The sequence below is a fragment of the Drosophila sulfurigaster genome, unplaced genomic scaffold (genome assembly GCF_023558435.1).
Source record: "Drosophila sulfurigaster albostrigata strain 15112-1811.04 unplaced genomic scaffold, ASM2355843v2 contig_219_pilon, whole genome shotgun sequence".
NCBI lineage: Eukaryota > Metazoa > Arthropoda > Insecta > Diptera > Drosophilidae > Drosophila > Drosophila sulfurigaster.
In genome coordinates, this window is record NW_026909664.1 from 2,323 (window position 1) to 24,364 (window position 22,042).

Here is a 22,042-nt window from a genome sequence, read left to right on the forward strand (position 1 = left end):
TCCATGCGGAGGCGAGGAGGTTAGGATCGCCCCGAGTCCCCTTTAGTAAATTGTGAGAAAAAACAAGATGGCCGCTTCGTTTTCTACCTAACCTAAAAGGTGGCAGAAATCCAATCTGTTCTGCCGGAAGACGAGCCGTACGCATGGGCATAGAATTCTGAAGTTGCCGAAGCCATAAGAGCCTGAGGCTGTTGAGCCAAATCATCGTTGGAATTTATCGAAAGTTTTATATTTTTGTTGGCCCAGCTTGTGGCACATTCTTCCCTTCAACTGGTATTCTCTTAACCTCAATCTGGTCGAATAATCAAAACCAATAAAATGTCTATTTTTTATATTATAGTTTATTTAATTTTTATCCTTTAATTTTTAGTTTTAATTGCCCTTCAAAAAGAAAACACAAAAAAAAATAGTGAATACTAAATAATCTAAAGTGTATACATAAAAATATGCAAGAAAAGTGAAGTGAAACGAGCAATCTGAATTAGTATGAATATAAAAGAATTTTTTTTTTTATTTTTCTTCTATTTTTTTTTTGTGTGACATCTTCTCGACTAATTGAACCAATCGAAACCGACCTAACAAGAATTTTATTTAAATAATTTATTAGAGCTGATTTCTTTTTTTTTATATATCTAACGTAACACGCAAATTCGTAATATCCCAAAATTCAACTCATTAACAAATCATTTTTGGTTTACGGTATGATTTCAAATATTTTTATTTTTTTTTATATTCTTGCTGATTTTTTTTGGTTCCACGCTTTCACTAACTCACAAATTATAAAATTGTTAATTTAAATAAGTTGTATTAACACACAAACACATGTATCGCTTACCATAATCTCGTAATTTAGAATTTTTATTAACTTTAATTTTCACCCGCCTCGTTATTATAATAATCTTTGCTAATTTTAAGTATAGCATTATATATTGAATTAATTGAAATATTGGCTTACTTTCGCTCACTGACCAATACTTCCGACTGAAAATTACCTAAACCTTTCGCTTATAACCAATCGGTTTGCTTGAAACTCCGAAACGGGACATTATGTTAAAACATATTAATTTTAGTCAAAATTTTGTTTTCGCTAAGTATGAATTAAACTGAATCATGAAATTCTAATCTTTTTGTTTGAACTAAGCTGATGTCTACCCGGATGTAGGGTGTCTAAGGGATCACCAGAGCAATGCTCTAGCGGCCGGTGATCATAGGTAGGTGGGCAACTCACAAGCACAACAACATCTGTGTCTTGTTAAAATTTTTAGTCTTCTCTCTGTCTGTCCGCAATTCTTCTTTTTCGAATTTATTTTTGAATTCTTCCGGTCTAGTTATCTGTACCTTCTATTTGTCGCAAGCACGCTCAATTCTGGATTTAATAATAGTAATGTGTGGTAAGTGATAGAGTCCGTCCAAGCAAGACCTCCACCCCCAAAGCCGACGAGCAGAAGCCGGATCCTATAGCGTGCCCGCTAGAACAGACTCTCAATCTTTGAACATTTCGTATCGTTACACACTACAGTTATAATTCATTATTATTATTAAAGAAAGTGGCGCCCAACGTGTAGGGGCCTTAATGGAAAATTTTATTCATTGAGACTCACAGAGAATAAATTCAAAATCCTTGTCTATTTCTTTCAAGACCTTTTTTTTATTCTACACTTGCAAAAATATTCATTGAGTTTTAATTGTCCTGGAATACAGTTGTATGGATAGTCAGTATTCTTAGCTGTCCGGACAATTGATATTCAAGCGAGTATTTCCCTAAAATTAGAAGAGATGATGAGGTGTTGCTCAAGCTGAGGAATACAGAGGTAGCGTATAGGCTTTGGGCTAACCCTGGCCCAGTTTGAGGCACCAACTCATTGAACTAGCCACCATTTTTAAATAGAAAACGTAATCATACTGAACTGTACGGAATATCGAAGCATTACTTGCGAGAGATGCTCGATCCAGAAAAAGTTGTTACAATTTCTATTTCTTTCTTTCTCCAGTGGCATTCTACTTCTCTCAGTCGCGACCTGGAATACGGAGCTGGCTTAGAACAGGCAACCGGCCAAGGCCGACTTAAAGAATGTAGCTGCTTCCCTTGGGGTAGATTCAATCTTACTGGAATTTAATCCTAGAATTTTATTATTTCTGAGAAGACTGATAATTAACGATACCCTACGATGGGTGACATCCAGCAAAAAGTTCAGTTTAAAATTTTTCAAAAATCTTAGAAAAACACATATCTTTATGAAGTTTTGATGAGTTTGGCGTATGTTCTCTTTATCATATTATATATTTGGTGATAATTTTGATTTTATTACAGTTTTATTTTTTTCCTTGTGTTTGGGTTGCAATCGCTATAAAGTTTGGTTAAATCTGATTTAACCAGAATATTTCCGAATAGTTCTTGGTTAAAGATTGTATTGGCCAAAGTGTACAAAATGGGAGCCGAAGGAAGCTCTATTTTAGTGTGTCCGATTTGTGACGGGGAAATTAATGCCGCGGAGATATGTCGAGCAGCATGCTCCCATGAATTTCACAAGCGGTGCATAGAAGCGCATTGGAAGAAAAGCGCGCAATGTCCGATTTGTAAAAGTGGTTTGTAGGCCGAAGGCGTCACAACCAGTAGAAAGTCAGGATCGACTAACTCGAAGTCAATCCAAGAATAGGAAAAACACGGATAGTGAGCAACAAGTATCCGAGGAATTGGCGTCAACCTCAGGATTCATTGCAAATGCAAATGAGAGGGGTGAGAGCAATTCAAGCGTCATTTCGGCTAGTGCTATCACGCTGCTAGCTATGGAACGCAGACTGCTCAGTACTCTGTCTGAAAAGATGGCAGAGCTAGTGCAAACAGTGGTAGTGGAGAATATAACTAGAGGGCTAGGATCACAAAACTCTAACGTAGGTAACGTTCAGAGTGAGCCATTCAATTCACAGCCATTAGTGACTGGATATAATAGGGCTGCTACAGCTGAGACTGTGTCTAGTCGTGCTCCTATATTCACAGCGTAGCGCATCATCCGACTTATCCAATCGACCCGATAAAGTAGTGCAAATACTTAATGGTTGGAAGATTAAGTATTCGGGGAGAGGAATGTCGGTGGACAATTTTATTTATCGTGTCGAGGCTCTTACAAGAGAAACATTAGCTAGCAATTTCACTATGCTATGTAAAAATGCTAGTGTCTTATTTGAAGGGAAAGCCAATGAGTTCTATTGGCGTTACCACAAAGCTCATGGCGAGGTCCGTTGGGATAGTTTCTGCACGGCTTTACGGCTACAGTTCCGACAAAGCCGGGATGATGGTGACATAGAAGAGCTAGTTAGGAGCACCAAGCAAAACCTGACGAGTCTTTTGATTCCTTTTACGATAGGATATCGGAGCTCATGGATCAGCTTGAACAGCCGTGGTCTTCTCTTAAATTAGTAAGAGTCCTTCGAAATAACCTTCGTCCGGAAATAAGGCACGAAATTCTAAATCTCGACATAGGATCTGTGACCGAGTTGAGAGCGATTTGCCGGAGGCGCGAAGCCTTTTTGTCAGATGTAAAACTCAGTCAAGGATATGGTAGAAGCACTCCGTTCAAGCGCGAAGTTTCTGAGTTCGCGACAGATTCTAAGTTTCAAGAAGAAACTGACTCTGAGAGCGAGAAGGAGGTAAAGGCTTTCTCGTTAGTGTGTTGGAATTGTCGCGAGGAGGGACACAGATACCAAGATTGTGTATCGGAACGGAGGGTTTTCTGTTACGGTTGCGGGCGGCCAACACATACAAACCAAGTTGTGCCCGGTGTTAAAAAAACCGACAACCCCGCACTCAGAAGTTTCCTCCCAAAAAGAAGACCTCGAGTGCCGGCCGGAACTAAGCAACGATGACCGACGAATAGTCGAAGAGGTTATCGTCGACCCTATTCAGGCTACAGACGAGCTATCAGGAAATGCAAGTCTTTGGCTTCATAATAAAATTAAAATTTAAATAATATGGATATCCCGGAATTTAACAATTTACCAGACTTAAAAAAAAGAAAATCGCGGAGCGGAACACGAATCAAAACATTCTGGCGAAGAGTGCAGGAATGCCAGTTTGGTCTGGATTATATTAACTCTCGTACTACAGGATCAAGAGATCCTCGACCTTTTGTACCCATTCGAGTATTGAATCGAACTGTCTTCGGTTTATTAGACTCAGGCGCCTCAATAAGTTGTTTTGGGGGCATGTTAGCGGCCGAAGTGATAAAGAACCAGAAGTACAAAACAATCAAGGGAAACGCGTCAACAGCTGATGGAAGATCCCAGCAGATAGTGAGGCATTTAGAGATCGAGGTAGAGTACAATAATGTGAAAAGAATGCTGAGAATATACGTGGTCCCTTCACTAAAGCAGGATTTATATCTAGGTATAGACTTCTGGCAGAGCTATGATCTACTGCCAAAAGTCTTAAGTATTTCTGAGTTGGAGTCTGCGGACACTAACAGAAAAATTGAAGTCGACCAGCATAAGTTATCCGAAATGGATCAATCCAAACTACGTTCTGTAATCAGTTGTTTTCCGTCTTTTGCTAAAGAAGGTCTAGGGCGAACTAATTTAGTAACACATACGATAGATGTAGGTACGGCCAAGCCTGTCAAGCAACGTCATTTCCCGGTTTCACCGGCAGTAGAAGCGTCTATGTACGCGGAAATAGACCGGATGTTGCAGCTCAACGTAATTGAAGAGTCTGAAAGCGCCTGGTCGTCCCCAATCGTCAACGTGACGAAGCCCGGAAAAGTAAGAATTTGCCTCGATTGCCGGAAGGTGAACAGCTTCACCGAGAAGGATGCTTATTAGGGCGGGTCAATTTGTTCCTGTCCAAAAAATCGTGAAAATCGTCCCCCATAATCGGAATCTACGAAGAATTCTAAGAAAATTTCACCATGAAACCATGTGTCTAAAATGAATTCTAGTCCGCGCCGTGAAGCTTAAAGATTGCACTATGAGGTACATAAGGTATTTCGAGGCATTTAAGACATTTTAATGTATTTAAAAATACGCATTTTCAATTATGTTGGAGTCAATTCTGATTCATTTTTTTACAACAAATTTTATAATTTTTTTTTTAAATTTATTTAACTTAAAATTTTTTTTTTAATTCAACAAAAAAAACCAACTAGCCATGTACTGAGCCTCATATAAGAAAGTTGGAGCAATGCGTACGTAACTTTTTAACGAAGTAAGGTATCGGTCTGAAAATTGAAATATATATTCAAAGGCATTTTAAGCAACTAAATAAAAGTGGGCGTGGCATGATAAAAGGCGGAATTTAATTTTATTTTTTATTATAAAGTTTATTTGCTTGCAAAGAAATATAAGAAGAAGAATATAAGAAGCTTTCTAAAGATAAGCTTTAGAAATATAGTAATATTAAAGCTTTTGTGAAGCTTTTTTGCATTCCTCTTATAACAAATTATTTAAATGATAATTAATTTTGCGGTAAAACTTGTCAACCAACAGCAGTGGCGTAGGTGTGGGGGCAAGAGCATAAGTCCCTATTGGTAAATTATCCCAGGGCACCGAACGATGTGTGCAGTTGTTAACACATGTCTCACGACGAGTTATGCCACAGAATCGAGATGCTGTTATGTCATTGACCTTAGAAAGTCGTTCCAAAGTTCCTCAAATTGAGTCAAGGAAAGACTTGAGATTCTAATAAGATGACGTTATATTCCAAGTCAACAAAATTGCAAAAATTACCTACTTGTTGGAAAGCAAATAAACTTTATAATAAAAAATAAAATTAAATTCCGCCTTTTATCATGCCACGCCCACTTTTATTTAGTTGCTTAAAATGCCTTTGAATATATATTTCAATTTTCAGACCGATACCTTACTTCGTTAAAAGTTACGTACGCATTGCTAACTTTCTTATATGAGGCTCAGTACAACTAGTTGGTTTTGTTGAAAAAAAAATTTTAAGTTAAATAAATTTAAAAAAAAAATTATAAAATTTGTTGTAAAAAAATGAATCAGAATTGACTCCAACATAATTGGAAAATGCGTATTTTTTTAAATACATTAAAATGTCTTAAATACCTCGAAATACCTTATGCCAGTGCAATCTTTAAGCTTCACGGCGCGGACTGCGAATTAACTTCACGGCACATGGTTTCATGGTGAGCATTTTAGAATAACCGAAAAATCCCGATTATGGGGACGATTTTGCGAAAAATTGACCCGCCCTAATGCTTATCCTCTTCCGCAAATCAGCGGAATTTTAGTCGCTTGCCCAAAGCCAAATTTATATCCAGTTTGGATCTGAAAGATGCCTATTGGCAAGTCCCGTTAGATGTTGCATCTCGCGATAAAACGGCTTTCACGATTCCTGGACGACCACTTTATCAATTTAAAGTTATGCCTTTCGGGCTGTGTAACGCGACAAGTACGATGTCCCGTTTGATGGACAAAGTGGTACCAGCGCATCTCAGAAATGAGGTGTTTATTTATTTAGACGGCTTATTAATAGTCTCTGCAACTTTTGAGAGACATCTAGAAGTTCTGAGGAGTTAGCCTTACAATTGAAGCTTGCAGGATTGACAATTAATGTGGGCAAGAGCCACTTCTGCATGCGCCGGGTAAAGTACTTAGGTCACATCATTGGAGACGGTGGGATTCGTACCGATCCTGACAAGGTGGAGGCAATAAGAAATTTCCCTTTGCCACGGAGTTTGCGGGGACTACGGAGCTTCATGGGTCTGTGCGGGTGGTATCGGAAGTTTGTTCCGAATTTCGCATCAGTGGCTGCTCCGTTGACAGATTTAATGACGACAAAGCGGAAGTTTAGCCTGACAGAGGAGGCCATAAGAGCTTTTGAGGCACTAAAGAAGTGTCTGAGTGAGGCACCAGTGTTGGGTAGCCCTGATTTTTCGAAACCGTTCGCCATTCATTTGTGACACGAGTAAGACAGGGGTTGGAGCGGTATTAGTCCAAGTCTCGGAGGAAGGAGACGAGCGTCCTATTGCATTCATCTCAAAGAAATTAAACAAAGCTCAGCGCAACTATACAGTTACCGAGCAGGAGTGTCTGGCCGCGATAGTGGCTTTGAAGGTTTTTAGGGCATATGTTGAAGGGCTGGAGTTTAAGATCATCACTGATCATGCGTCATTGAAATGGTTGATGTTTAACCATGACTTAAATTCGCGGTTGGCCCGATGGGCTTTAGCATTGCAGAAATATCGATTTAAGATTGAGCATCGGAAAGGAACTCTCAATGTCGTTCCAGATTCACTGTCGCGAGTCAACGAGGAAGTTATCGCTGCAATAGATTTGCGGGAAGGGTTTCTGGTGGATTTAAATTCTGAACACTTCAAGTCCTTAGAGTACGTGGAACTAGTTCAGAAAGTTAGTGCGAATCAAAACAATTTTCCTGATCTAAGATCCGATAGCGGGTACCTTTATCGGAAAGCCGAACATTTGACGGGAGAGCAAATCCATGATGAATTTGCATGGAAACTCTGGATCCCTAAAGGATTAGTTCCAGAAGTGCTTTCAAGAGCGCACGATAATCCGTTGGCTTCCCATGATGGGATGCACAAGACCATAGAGAGGGTAAGACGGTATTACTTCTGGCCTGGCCTCGTGCCCGATGTAAAGGCATACATTAATTCATGTCAGATCTACAAATCGACGAAAGCTCCAAATCACGTGTTGCGACCGCCACTAGGTAAAGCACCGGAAAGTCAGCGTTTTTCCAACGTCTTTTGTAGACTTTTTAGGCCCATACCTAGGTCTCGAAGTGGTAACATTGGCATTTTTATAGTTCTAGATCATTTCACCAAATACGTATTTCTGAAGGCAGTAAGAAAAATCGATACCAGCGTGGTGATAAAATATTTAGAAGGAGAGTTGTTTATGACTTTTGGAATTCCGAGACTATTGTATCGGACAACGGGTCTAATTTCGTTCTCACACATTCCAAAAATTGATGCAAGAATATGGTATTAGTCATACACTCACCGCTGTGCATTCGCCTCAGGCTAACGCCTCGAGCGTGTAAACCGTTCGGTAATCTCAGCTATCCGAGCCTATATCCGGCCGGATCAGAAAGATTGGGACGAGTATTTGAATAAGATTAGTTGTGCGTTGAGATCCTCGGTTCATGATAGTATAGGTACGTCCCCATATTACATGGTGTTTGGGCAACATATGATTACCTCGGGGACAACGTACTCTCTTTTAAGGAAGTTGAACTTGTTGGACGATCGTTCATTAAAGTTCGATCGCCCGGATTGGTTTGAGATTGTACGAGAAAAGGCGTGTAAGCGTGTGCTAGAAAAGCATCAAGAAAATGAAAAGAAATACAACCTACGATCCCGAATAGTATCTTTCACGGTAGGCCAGGAAGTGTATAGAAGGAATTTTAAACAAAGTTGTTTTAAAACTGGGTACAACGCCAAATTTGGTCCATCCTTCGTAAAAGCCAGAGTCCGAAGAAAAGTAGGAAATGCTTATTACGTATTAGAAGACTTACAGGGACTATTAATCGGTACTTACCACGCCAAGGACATTCGTCAGTAACCCGTCTTCAGTCGTTATCAGTCTAGGGTACTATTGAGATTATACCTAGCCTGATTCTTCCGGGGCCTTGTAGCGGCGACTGAAGAGGTAAAATAAAACAGCTAAGGAATACCATTGCAATATCAACTGTTTCAGGGACGCTTAGGAATTGCAATGTCAGATGTAGCAGGGCTGCTTAGAGATTGCGAGATCAGCTGTTGCAGGGATGTTTTAGAAATTGCAATCCCAGCTACAGCAGGGCTGCTTAGAAATTGCAAGATCAGCTGCATCAGGGATGTTTCTATGAATTGCAAGAACAGCTACATCAGGGATGCTTAGAAAAGCTGCAAGGTCAGCTGCATCAGAGATGATTAGGAAAGCTGTAACATCATCTGTTTTGCATTTCCTGTAACCTAGATGGAATGCACGTTAAGTGGCTCACGTTCTTTTCGTTCTAAACCGTCGTAGAGTGCAGACGCGCATATAATCACGTTCCGGGGGAAAAGTTTTTTTTGGTGCGGACAAAGGCGGCAAGTGCTGAGTCGAGTTGGTTATTCAAAAAATTTAAAAAAAATCCTTGTAAGTTCCGAATATTCGGATGTGACGGATTTAGTGAATTTATTCTTATACACAAATCTAAGACATTTGTTTAGTGCGGAACGACGAGTGCGTGCGGGAAAAAAAGAGCGAAAAGAGACAGCCTAATTGGAGTCCTTTGCTGGCTGCTGAACGCCGGCGAAACTATTTTTCAATTTTTTTCTGTGTTGATCCCACTGGAAGTTGGCAGGTGAATATGGGAAAAATTTTTGTTTTGTGTCCAGGGTACTTATTGTGGCCGTTTTAATAGGCAGTTCGTTGGCGGCCCACACCAAGTACCTCAGGAGTCCTCCATGCGGAGGCGAGGAGGTTAGGATCGCCCCGAGTCCCCTTTAGTAAATTGTGAGAAAAAACAAGATGGCCGCTTCGTTTTCTACCTAACCTAAAAGGTGGCAGAAATCCAATCTGTTCTGCCGGAAGACGAGCCGTACGCATGGGCATAGAATTCTGAAGTTGCCGAAGCCATAAGAGCCTGAGGCTGTTGAGCCAAAATCATCGTTGGAATTTATCGAAAGTTTTATATTTTTGTTGGCCCAGCTTGTGGCACATTCTTCCCTTCAACTGGTATTCTCTTAACCTCAATCTGGTCGAATAATCAAAACCAATAAAATGTCTATTTTTATATTATAGTTTATTTAATTTTTATCCTTTAATTTTTAGTTTTAATTGCCCTTCAAAAGAAAACACAAAAAAATAGTGAATACTAAATAATCTAAAGTGTATACCTAAAAAAACGAAAATATGCAAGAAAAGTGAAGTGAAACGAGCAATCTGAATTGGTATGAATATAAAAGAATTTTTTTTTATTTTTCTTCTATTTTTGTGTGAAAATTTCCTCTAAGCAATTGGCCATCAATTTATTTAAATTACCATTCTCGTACAAAGGTCAAATTTCATGAAATACTATGTTGACAAATTCTTTTACAGCAAACCTAAGCAGAGATCGATCTTTCGCCGATGGATATGCCGTGAGTGGTTTATTTGTACATTTATATAACAATTTTCATTACTTCATATGACATCTTCTCGACTAATTGAACCAATCGAAACCGACCTAACAAGAATTTTATTTAAATAATTTATTAGAGCTGATTTCTTTTTTTATATATCTAACGTAACACGCAAATTCGTAATATCCCAAAATTCAACTCATTAACAAATCATTTTTGGTTTACGGTATGATTTCATATATTTTTATTTTTTTTTATATTCTTGCTGATTTTTTTTGGTTCCACGCTTTCACTAACTCACAAATTATAAGAATTGTTAATTTAAATAAGTTTTATTAACACACAAACACATGTATCGCTTACCATAATCTCGTAATTTAGAATTTTTATTAACTTTAATTTTCACCCGCCTCGTTATTATAATAATCTTTGCTAATTTTAAGTATAGCATTATATATTGAATTAATTGAAATATTGGCTTACTTTCGCTCACTGACCAATACTTCCGACTGAAAATTACCTAAACCTTTCGCTTATAACCAATCGGTTTGCTTGAAACTCCGAAACGGGAAATTATGTTAAAACATATTAATTTTAGTCAAAATTTTGTTTTCGCTAAGTATGAATTAAACTGAATCATGAAATTCTAATCTTTCTGTTTGAACTAAGCTGATGTCTACCCGGATGTAGGGTGTCTAAGGGATCACCAGAGCAATGCTCTAGCGGCCGGTGATCATAGGTAGGGTGGGCAACTCACAAGCACAACAACATCTGTGTCTTGTTAAAATTTTTAGTCTTCTCTCTGTCTGTCCGCAATTCTTCTTTTCCGAATTTATTTTTGAATTCTTCCGGTCTAGTTATCTGTACCTTCTATTTGTCGCAAGCACGCTCAATTCTGGATTTAATAATAGTAATGTGTGGTAAGTGATAGAGTCCGTCAAGCAAGACCTCCACCCCCAAAGCCGACGAGCAGAAGCCGGATCCTATAGCGTGCCCCGCTAGAACAGACTCTCCAATCTTTGAACATTTCGTATCGTTACACACTACAGTTATAATTCATTATTATTATTAAAGAAAGTGGCGCCCAACGTGTAGGGGCCTTAATGGAAAATTTTATTCATTGAGACTCACAGAGAATAAATTCAAAATCCTTGTCTATTTCTTTCAAGACCTTTTTTTTATTCTACACTTGCAAAAATATTCATTGAGTTTTAATTGTCCTGGAATACAGTTGTATGGATAGTCAGTATTCTTAGCTGTCCGGACAATTGATATTCAAGCGAGTATTTCCCTAAAATTAGAAGAGATGATGAGGTGTTGCTCAAGCTGAGGAATACAGAGGTAGCGTATAGGCTTTGGGCTAACCCTGGCCCAGTTTGAGGCACCAACTCATTGAACTAGCCACCATTTTTAAATAGAAAACGTAATCATACTGAACTGTACGGAATATCGAAGCATTACTTGCGAGAGATGCTCGATCCAGAAAAAGTTGTTACAATTTCTATTTCTTTCTTTCTCCAGTGGCATTCTACTTCTCTCAGTCGCGACCTGGAATACGGAGCTGGCTTAGAACAGGCAACCGGCCAAGGCCGACTTAAAGAATGTAGCTGCTTCCCTTGGGGTAGATTCCAATCTTACTGGAATTTAATCCTAGAATTTTATTATTTCTGAGAAGACTGATAATTAACGATACCCTACGATGGGTGACATCCAGCAAAAAGTTCAGTTTAAAAATTTTTCAAAAAATCTTAGAGAAAAACACATATCTTTATGAAGTTTTGATGAGTTTGGCGTATGTTCTCTTTATCATATTATATATTTGGTGATAATTTTGATTTTATTACAGTTTTATTTTTTTCCTTGTGTTTGGGTTGCAATCGCTATAAAGTTTGGTTAAATCTGATTTAACCAGAATATTTCCGAATAGTTCTTGGTTAAAGATTGTATTGGCCAAAGTGTACAAAATGGGAGCCGAAGGAAGCTCTATTTTAGTGTGTCCGATTTGTGACGGGGAAATTAATGCCGCGGAGATATGTCGAGCAGCATGCTCCCATGAATTTCACAAGCGGTGCATAGAAGCGCATTGGAAGAAAAGCGCGCAATGTCCGATTTGTAAAGTGGTTTGTAGGCCGAAGGCGTCACAACCAGTAGAAAGTCAGGATCGACTAACTCGAAGTCAATCCAAGAATAGGAAAAACACGGATAGTGAGCAACAAGTATCCGAGGAATTGGCGTCAACCTCAGGATTCATTGCAAATGCAAATGAGAGGGGTGAGAGCAATTCAAGCGTCATTTCGGCTAGTGCTATCACGCTGCTAGCTATGGAACGCAGACTGCTCAGTACTCTGTCTGAAAAGATGGCAGAGCTAGTGCAAACAGTGGTAGTGGAGAATATAACTAGAGGGCTAGGATCACAAAACTCTAACGTAGGTAACGTTCAGAGTGAGCCATTTAATTCATAGCCATTAGTGACTGGATATAATAGGGCTGCTACAGCTGAGACTGTGTCTGGTCGTGCTCCTATCTTCACAGCGTAGCGCATCATCCGACTTATCCAATCGACCCGATAAAGTAGTGCAAATACTTAATGGTTGGAAGATTAAGTATTCGGGGAGAGGAATGTCGGTGGACAATTTTATTTATCGTGTCGAGGCTCTTACAAGAGAAACATTAGCTAGCAATTTCACTATGCTATGTAAAAATGCTAGTGTCTTATTTGAAGGGAAAGCCAATGAGTTCTATTGGCGTTACCACAAAGCTCATGGCGAGGTCCGTTGGGATAGTTTCTGCACGGCTTTACGGCTACAGTTCCGACAAAGCCGGGATGATGGTGACATAGAAGAGCTAGTTAGGAGCACCAAGTAAAAACCTAACGAGTCTTTTGATTCCTTTTACGATAGGATATCGGAGCTCATGGATCAGCTTGAACAGCCGTGGTCTTCTCTTAAATTAGTAAGAGTCCTTCGAAATAACCTTCGTCCGGAAATAAGGCACGAAATTCTAAATCTCGACATAGGATCTGTGACCGAGTTGAGAGATTTGCCGGAGGCGCGAAGCCTTTTGTCAGATGTAAAACTCAGTCAAGGATATGGTAGAAGCACTCCGTTCAAGCGCGAAGTTTCTGAGTTCGCGACAGATTCTAAGTTTCAAGAAGAAACTGAGTCTGAGAGCGAGAAGGAGGTAGAGGCTTTCTCGTTAGTGTGTTGGAATTGTCGTGAGGAGGGACACAGATACCAAGATTGTGTATCGGAACGGAGGGTTTTCTGTTACGGTTGCGGAGCGGCCAACACATACAAACCAAGTTGTGCCCGGTGTTTAAAACCGACAACCCGGCACTCAGAAGTTTCCTCCCAAAAAGAAGACCTCGAGTGCCGGCCGGAACTAAGCAACGATGACCGACGAATAGTCGAAGAGGTTATCGTCGACCCTATTCAGGCTACAGACGAGCTATCAGGAAATGCAAGTCTTTGGCTTCATAATAAAATTAAAAATTTAAATAATATGGATATCCCGGAATTTAACAATTTACCAGACTTAAAAAAAAGAAAATCGCGGAGCGGAAAACGAATCAAATCATTCTGGCGAAGAGTGCAGGAATGCCAGTTTGGTCTGGATTATATTAACTCTCGTACTACAGGATCAAGAGATCCTCGACCTTTTGTACCCATTCGAGTATTGAATCGAACTGTCTTCGGTTTATTAGACTCAGGCGCCTCAATAAGTTGTTTTGGGGGCATGTTAGCGGCCGAAGTGATAAAGAACCAGAAGTACAAAACAATCAAGGGAAACGCGTCAACAGCTGATGGAAGATCCCAGCAGATAGTGAGTACAATAATGTGAAAAGAATGCTGAGAATATACGTGGTCCCTTCACTAAAGCAGGATTTATATCTAGGTATAGACTTCTGGCAGAGCTATGATCTACTGCCAAAAGTCTTAAGTATTTCTGAGTTGGAGTCTGCGGACACTAACAGAAAAATTGAAGTCGACCAGCATAAGTTATCCGAAATGGATCAATCCAAACTACGTTCTGTAATCAGTTGTTTTCCGTCTTTTGCTAAAGAAGGTCTAGGGCGAACTAATTTAGTAACACATACGATAGATGTAGGTACGGCCAAGCCTGTCAAGCAACGTCATTTCCCGGTTTCACCGGCAGTAGAAGCGTCTATGTACGCGGAAATAGACCGGATGTTGCAGCTCAACGTAATTGAAGAGTCTGAAAGCGCCTGGTCGTCCCCAATCGTCAACGTGACGAAGCCCGGAAAAGTAAGAATTTGCCTCGATTGCCGGAAGGTGAACAGCTTCACCGAGAAGGATGCTTATCCTCTTCCGCAAATCAGCGGAATTCTTAGTCGCTTGCCGAAAGCCAAATTTATATCCAGTTTGGATCTGAAAGATGCCTATTGGCAAGTCCCGTTAGATGTTGCATCTCGCGATAAAACGGCTTTCACGATTCCTGGACGACCACTTTATCAATTTAAAGTTATGCCTTTCGGGCTGTGTAACGCGACAAGTACGATGTCCCGTTTGATGGACAAAGTGGTACCAGCGCATCTCAGAAATGAGGTGTTTATTTATTTAGACGGCTTATTAATAGTCTCTGCAACTTTTGAGAGACATCTAGAAGTTCTGAGGGAGTTAGCCTTACAATTGAAGCTTGCAGGATTGACAATTAATGTGGGCAAGAGCCACTTCTGCATGCGCCGGGTAAAGTACTTAGGTCACATCATTGGAGACGGTGGGATTCGTACCGATCCTGACAAGGTGGAGGCAATAAGAAATTTCCCTTTGCCACGGAGTTTGCGGGGACTACGGAGCTTCATGGGTCTGTGCGGGTGGTATCGGAAGTTTGTTCCGAATTTCGCATCAGTGGCTGCTCCGTTGACAGATTTAATGACGACAAAGCGGAAGTTTAGCCTGACAGAGGAGGCCATAAGAGCTTTTGAGGCACTAAAGAAGTGTCTGAGTGAGGCACCAGTGTTGGGTAGCCCTGATTTTTCGAAACCGTTCGTCATTCATTGTGACACGAGTAAGACAGGGGTTGGAGCGGTATTAGTCCAAGTCTCGGAGGAAGGAGACGAGCGTCCTATTGCATTCATCTCAAAGAAATTAAACAAAGCTCAGCGCAACTATACAGTTACCGAGCAGGAGTGTCTGGCCGCGATAGTGGCTTTGAAGGTTTTTAGGGCATATGTTGAAGGGCTGGAGTTTAAGATCATCACTGATCATGCGTCATTGAAATGGTTGATGTTTAACCATCACTTAAATTCGCGGTTGGCCCGATGGGCTTTAGCATTGCAGAAATATCGATTTAAGATTGAGCATCGGAAAGGAACTCTCAATGTCGTTCCAGATTCACTGTCGCGAGTCAACGAGGAAGTTATCGCTGCAATAGATTTGCAGGAAGGGTTTCTGGTGGATTTAAATTCTGAACACTTCAAGTCCTTAGAGTACGTAGAACTAGTTCAGAAAGTTAGTGCGAATCAAAACAATTTTCCTGATCTAAGATCCGATAGCGGGTACCTTTATCGGAAAGCCGAACATTTGACGGGAGAGCAAATCCATGATGAATTTGCATGGAAACTCTGGATCCCTAAAGGATTAGTTCCAGAAGTGCTTTCAAGAGCGCACGATAATCCGTTGGCTTCCCATGATGGGATGCACAAGACCATAGAGAGGGTAAGACGGTATTACTTCTGGCCTGGCCTCGTGCCCGATGTAAAGGCATACATTAATTCATGTCAGATCTACAAATCGACGAAAGCTCCAAATCACGTGTTGCGACCGCCACTAGGAAGTCAGCGTTTTTTCCAACGTCTTTTTGTAGACTTTTAGGCCCATACCCTAGGTCTCGAAGTGGTAACATTGGCATTTTATAGTTCTAGATCATTTCACCAAATACGTATTTCTGAAGGCAGTAAGAAAAATCGATACCAGCGTGGTGATAAAATATTTAGAAGGAGAGTTGTTTATGACTTTTGGAATTCCCGAGACTATTGTATCGGACAACGGGTCACAATTTCGTTCTCACACATTCCAAAAATTGATGCAAGAATATGGTATTAGTCATACACTCACCGCTGTGCATTCGCCTCAGGCTAACGCCTCGGGCGTGTAAACCGTTCGGTAATCTCAGCTATCCGAGCCTATATCCGGCCGGATCAGAAAGATTGGGACGAGTATTTGAATAAGATTAGTTGTGCGTTGAGATCCTCGGTTCATGATAGTATAGGTACGTCCCCATATTACATGGTGTTTGGGCAACATATGATTACCTCGGGGACAACGTACTCTCTTTTAAGGAAGTTGAACTTGTTGGACGATCGTTCATTAAAGTTCGATCGCCCGGATTGGTTTGAGATTGTACGAGAAAAGGCGTGTAAGCGTGTGCTAGAAAAGCATCAAGAAAATGAAAAGAAATACAACCTACGATCCCGAATAGTATCTTTCACGGTAGGCCAGGAAGTGTATAGAAGGAATTTTAAACAAAGTTGTTTTAAAACTGGGTACAACGCCAAATTTGGTCCATCCTTCGTAAAAGCCAGAGTCCGAAGAAAAGTAGGAAATGCTTATTACGTATTAGAAGACTTTCAGGGACTATTAATCGGTACTTACCACGCCAAGGACATTCGTCAGTAACCCGTCTTCAGTCGTTATCAGTCTAGGGTACTATTGAGATTATACCTAGCCTGATTCTTCCGGGGGGGCCTTGTAGCGGCGACTGAAGAGGTAAAATAAAACAACTAAGGAATACCATTGCAATATCAGCTGTTTCAGGGACGCTTAGGAATTGCAATGTCAGATGTAGCAGGGCTGCTTAGAGATTGCGAGATCAGCTGTTGCAGGGATGTTTTAGAAATTGCAATCCCAGCTGCAGCAGGGCTGCTTAGAAATTGCAAGATCAGCTGCATCAGGGATGTTTCTAGGAATTGCAAGAACAGCTGCATCAGGGATGCTTAGAAAAGCTGCAAGGTCAGCTGCATCAGAGATGATTAGGAAAGCTGTAACATCATCTGTTTTGCATTTCCTGTAACCTAGATGGAATGCACGTTAAGTGGCTCACGTTCTTTTCGTTCGAAACCGTCGTAGAGTGCAGACGCGCATATAATCACGTTCCGGGGGAAAAGTTTTTTTTGGTGCGGACAAAGGCGGCAAGTGCTGAGTCGAGTTGGTTATTCAAAAAATAAAAAAAAAAAATCCTTGTAAGTTTCCGAATATTCGGATGTGACGGATTTAGTGAATCTATTCTTATACACAAATCTAAGACATTTGTTTAGTGCGAAACGACGAGTGCGTGCGGGAAAAAAAGAGCGAAAAGAGACAGCCTAATTGGAGTCCCTTTGCTGGCTGCTGAACGCCGGCGAAACTATTTTTTTCAATTTTTTTTCTGTGTTGATCCCACTGGAAGTTGGCAGGTGAATATGGGAAAAATTTTTGTTTTGTGTCCAGGGTACTTATTGTGGCCGTTTTAATAGGCAGTTCGTTGGCGGCCCACACCAAGTACCTCAGGAGTCCTCCATGCGGAGGCGAGGAGGTTAGGATCGCCCCGAGTCCCCTTTAGTAAATTGTGAGAAAAAACAAGATGGCCGCTTCGTTTTCTACCTAACCTAAAAGGTGGCAGAAATCCAATCTGTTCTGCCGGAAGACGAGCCGTACGCATGGGCATAGAATTCTGAAGTTGCCGAAGCCATAAGAGCCTGAGGCTGTTGAGCCAAAATCATCGTTGGAATTTATCGAAAGTTTTATATTTTTGTTGGCCCAGCTTGTGGCACATTCTTCCCTTCAACTGGTATTCTCTTAACCTCAATCTGGTCGAATAATCAAAACCAATAAAATGTCTATTTTTTATATTATAGTTTATTTAATTTTTATCCTTTAATTTTTAGTTTTAATTGCCCTTCAAAAGAAAACACAAAAAAAAAATAGTGAATACTAAATAATCTAAAGTGTATACCTAAAAAAAAAAGAAAATATGCAAGAAAAGTGAAGTGAAACGAGCAATCTGAATTGGTATGAATATAAAAGAATTTTTTTTTTTATTTTTCTTCTATTTTTTTTTTGTGTGAAAATTTCCTCTAAGCAATTGGCCATCAATTTATTTAAATTACCATTCTCGTACAAAGGTCAAATTTCATGAAATACTATGGTGACAAATTCTTTTACAGCAAACCTAAGCAGAGATCGATCTTTCGCCGATGGATATGCCGTGAGTGGTTTATTTGTACATTTATATAACAATTTTCATTACTTCATATGACATCTTCTCGACTAATTGAACCAATCGAAACCGACCTAACAAGAATTTTATTTAAATAATTTATTAGAGCTGATTTCTTTTTTTTTATATATCTAACGTAACACGCAAATTCGTAATATCCCAAAATTCAACTCATTAACAAATCATTTTTGGTTTACGGTATGATTTCATATATTTTTATTTTTTTTTTATATTCTTGCTGATTTTTTTTGGTTCCACGCTTTCACTAACTCACAAATTATAAGAATTGTTAATTTAAATAAGTTTTATTAACACACAAACACATGTATCGCTTACCATAATCTCGTAATTTAGAATTTTTATTAACTTTAATTTTCACCCGCCTCGTTATTATAATAATCTTTGCTAATTTTAAGTATAACATTATATATTGAATTAATTGAAATATTGGCTTACTTTCGCTCACTGACCAATAATTCCGGCTGAAAATTACCTAAACCTTTCGCTTATAACCAATCGGTTTGCTTGAAACTCCGAAACGGGAAATTATGTTAAAACATATTAATTTTAGTCAAAATTTTGTTTTTCGCTAAGTGTGAATTAAACTGAATCATGAAATTCTAATCTTTCTGTTTGAACTAAGCTGATGTCTACCCGGATGTAGGTGTCTAAGGGATCACCAGAGCAATGCTCTAGCGGCCGGTGATCATAGGTAGGGTGGGCAACTCACAAGCACAACAACATCTGTGTCTTGTTAACAATTTTTAGTCTTCTCTCTGTCTTTCCGCAATTCTTCTTTTCCGAATTTATTTTTGAATTCTTCCGGTCTAGTTATCTGTTCCTTCCATTTGTCGCAAGCACGCTCAATTCTGGATTTAATAATAGTAATGTGTGGTAAGTGATAGAGTCCGTCCAAGCAAGTCCTCCACCCCAAAGCCGACGAGCAGAATCCGGATCCTATAGCGTGCCCCGCTAGAACAGACTCTCCGATCTTTGAACATTTCGTATCGTTACACACTACAAGCTACAACAATACATATGCCTCAGCCCACGAAGGAAATAATTAGCAAGACGGCAGACAACTTCTGGAAGCTGTGGAACTTTCCAAATTGTGCTGGGGCTATTGATGGAAAGCATATACGCATTAGATGTCCACCTCATTCCGGGTCTATGTTTTATAATTATAAAAATTACTTTTCCATAGTACTTCAGGGAGTGGCAGATGCCAATTGCAAATTTATTGCCATAGAAGTTGGAGGCTATGGAAAACAAAGTGATGGTGGAACATTTAATTCATCACAACTCTATATGCAGCTAAGGGCTCGACAATTTTTCCGCCAGATTCTTGCTTGCCTGGAACAAACATTAAGATGGCATATGTCTTTGTGGGTGATGATGCATATCCACTCCTAGAAAATTTTTTAAGGCCATATTCTCGAAGGGATATAAATACAAGTAACGAATACCTTAACAGTAGACTTCCCAGAGCTCGAAGATGCATTGAATGTGCCTTTGGTATCATGACATCCAAATGGCGTCTTCTCTGGAAGCCTATTGAGACTAATACAGATTTTGTTGTTATCATTGTAAAGAGTATATGCATTTTGCATAACACAATCATTGACCTTGAAGGACCTTATGATAAAAATTTAGAATCACAACATTTTCATATTGGCCTTGAAAATCATAACAACGCCGAAACTTTAAATCATGTAAATTTAAAAACAGGCCAACTAATTAGAAACGCTTTTCGCGACTTTGTTTGCACACACAGATGCACCGAATAAAAATATGTAAATACAAATAATTTGCAGTTATTAATAAATCTTTACTTGATGTTTCTAACATGTTTTCAATTTCTGTCCAATTTTTTTCCACCAAAATTCTGTTGTGATAGTTTTTGCTCTTTTGGTCCCATAGCGCTGGGCGTAAAAATACTTCACTAATTAAATTTTCGATATCCATTTCGTTCTTGTGTTCTCTCACAAATGACACCAAATGCAAAAAAAACGCATGATTTTAGAGTAAACTGTAAATAAAGCTAAAAATAGAGTTACAAACTTACCATCTGAGCTTTCAAACACGCGTGCTTTGAAAAAAAACGGTAATTAAATCACAGAATGCAACAAAACAATCGTACGCTCTGAGAGAGTTGAAGCGATAAAGCAGGTTACAAACTGTTCTCTCGCTTTGATCTCGCTTGAACTCGCAACTCGCTTCGCTCTCACTCTGACATCTTTCGAGCGATTGTTTATGAAAAAGCTTGCACTGGTTTATCGCTCGTTCTCGCTCAATATTATCGCATCGCTTCTCGCTCGGACTCTGACATCAGCCTTAGAGAGCAATAAGGTGACAATGTGACTGTCGTACTCAGCGAAACTCTCTCCAGTTTTGGGACGTCCGTTCAAAATGTTCATCAGTATGGCAGAAGTTGTCTCAATGCCCACAAAACGTTGGATGAAGAGTTCCTTAAACTGCGGCCATGTGATACCAGCGAAGCATATTTGGGACAGCCATTGCGATGCACTGCCTTCTAATGCTTTGCTTAACGCAATCACAAGCGCACTGCCTTCGAGAGCATTATCCGCAAAAATTAAGTCCACTGTAGTACACCAAGCTGATGCATCTGCTCCAGCGGTGTTAGGGCAAGACTTGGATAGAGTGACGTGGAGTGCTCTCCCGTCTATTGCCGGTGCTCTTGGTGCCTGAATGGATTTTATTATTTCCATTAAATTGCGATTTTGCTCTTCTAAGGCTGCCCTATATACGCAGCTGCACAGCGAGTTCCGATCGGTTCGAATACCCAAGCTCAATTGACTATTTCAGCATACGCGCTCACGTCATAAACTCACTCAAGTCGAGCGTATGCAGCCATCTCTCTCTAACTCAAGACTCTTGGTATCTTACCTTCGAACCTCAGCGTCTCTGCCTCTGCTGCAGTGTTTTCGCTCAATATCAACTAGTAAAGCAAAAGCAGGGAATTCCCAAATTACCAGAATGCTACATTTACTAGGAATTTACTACATATGTATATGCACTATATCATCACACATCGCCCCCTTCACCAAACCTCAAGAGCTCTTAGGCAGGTGAAGGTAGACATTTAAGCGAATCAATCATACATACATTCATATACATATAGACACACAAAAATGCGTATACATTTACATACCACATAAATTGTCCCTACTCCGTTGTTATTTCTTTGTTGTTTCGCTTTGTTTGTTTTGTTGTTTGCTTTTGCTTCGAATCCTGTTCCGTATTGAAATTCAAATATCTATAAATATCTGTAAATAAAAATAAATAAATTAAATGTTAGTAATTAAGGAAATTCTTGAATAATATAATTGTAATACGTTGAACATGGTTGTGTGAGTTTTCTCATCATGGAGGGGAGGGGAATTCCACAGCGCTACGCCGCAGCCACTGATATAGTGGCCAACGCAAGGGAGATGGCGTCGATGTAGCCATCTCTGGCAGGGAGGGTACGCCGGGGTCCAACGGGGCCCTATTCAAATACAGAAAAATGGATCAGTGAGTTTATTTATTGTTGTTTTCTTTGTACTTACCAATTTTCAATTGCGCGGCAGCTGTTTTGTTTTGTGATGCATTTCTTCTGTTTTAAAGCAGCTGTTTCGTATCGGTATCAGGGAGGACAAACAGTCCGTAACACATTTTCCGATATTCTTATTGACACCGATGTTAAGGAATGCATCGATGTTTTATTTTAAAAATATCGATATACATAAAAATCGATATTT

General features: G+C 39.8%; 2 long non-coding RNA genes across 2 annotated transcripts; one reads left to right on the forward strand and one right to left on the reverse strand.

Annotated features, from left to right (window-relative positions):
• Nucleotides 1–17,027: 17,027 nt before the first annotated feature.
• On the forward strand, nucleotides 17,028–17,677 carry LOC133849694 (uncharacterized). The gene is made up of 3 exons (XR_009895429.1): nucleotides 17,028–17,265; nucleotides 17,341–17,478; nucleotides 17,539–17,677. It is a non-coding gene; the product is annotated as an uncharacterized LOC133849694 (long non-coding RNA).
• Nucleotides 17,678–19,968: 2,291 nt separating this feature from the next.
• LOC133849695 (uncharacterized) lies at nucleotides 19,969–21,045 on the reverse strand. Its single transcript, XR_009895430.1, has 2 exons — nucleotides 20,114–21,045; nucleotides 19,969–20,037 (listed from the first exon to the last, which is right to left on the reverse strand). It is a non-coding gene; the product is annotated as an uncharacterized LOC133849695 (long non-coding RNA).
• Nucleotides 21,046–22,042: the final 997 nt, after the last annotated feature.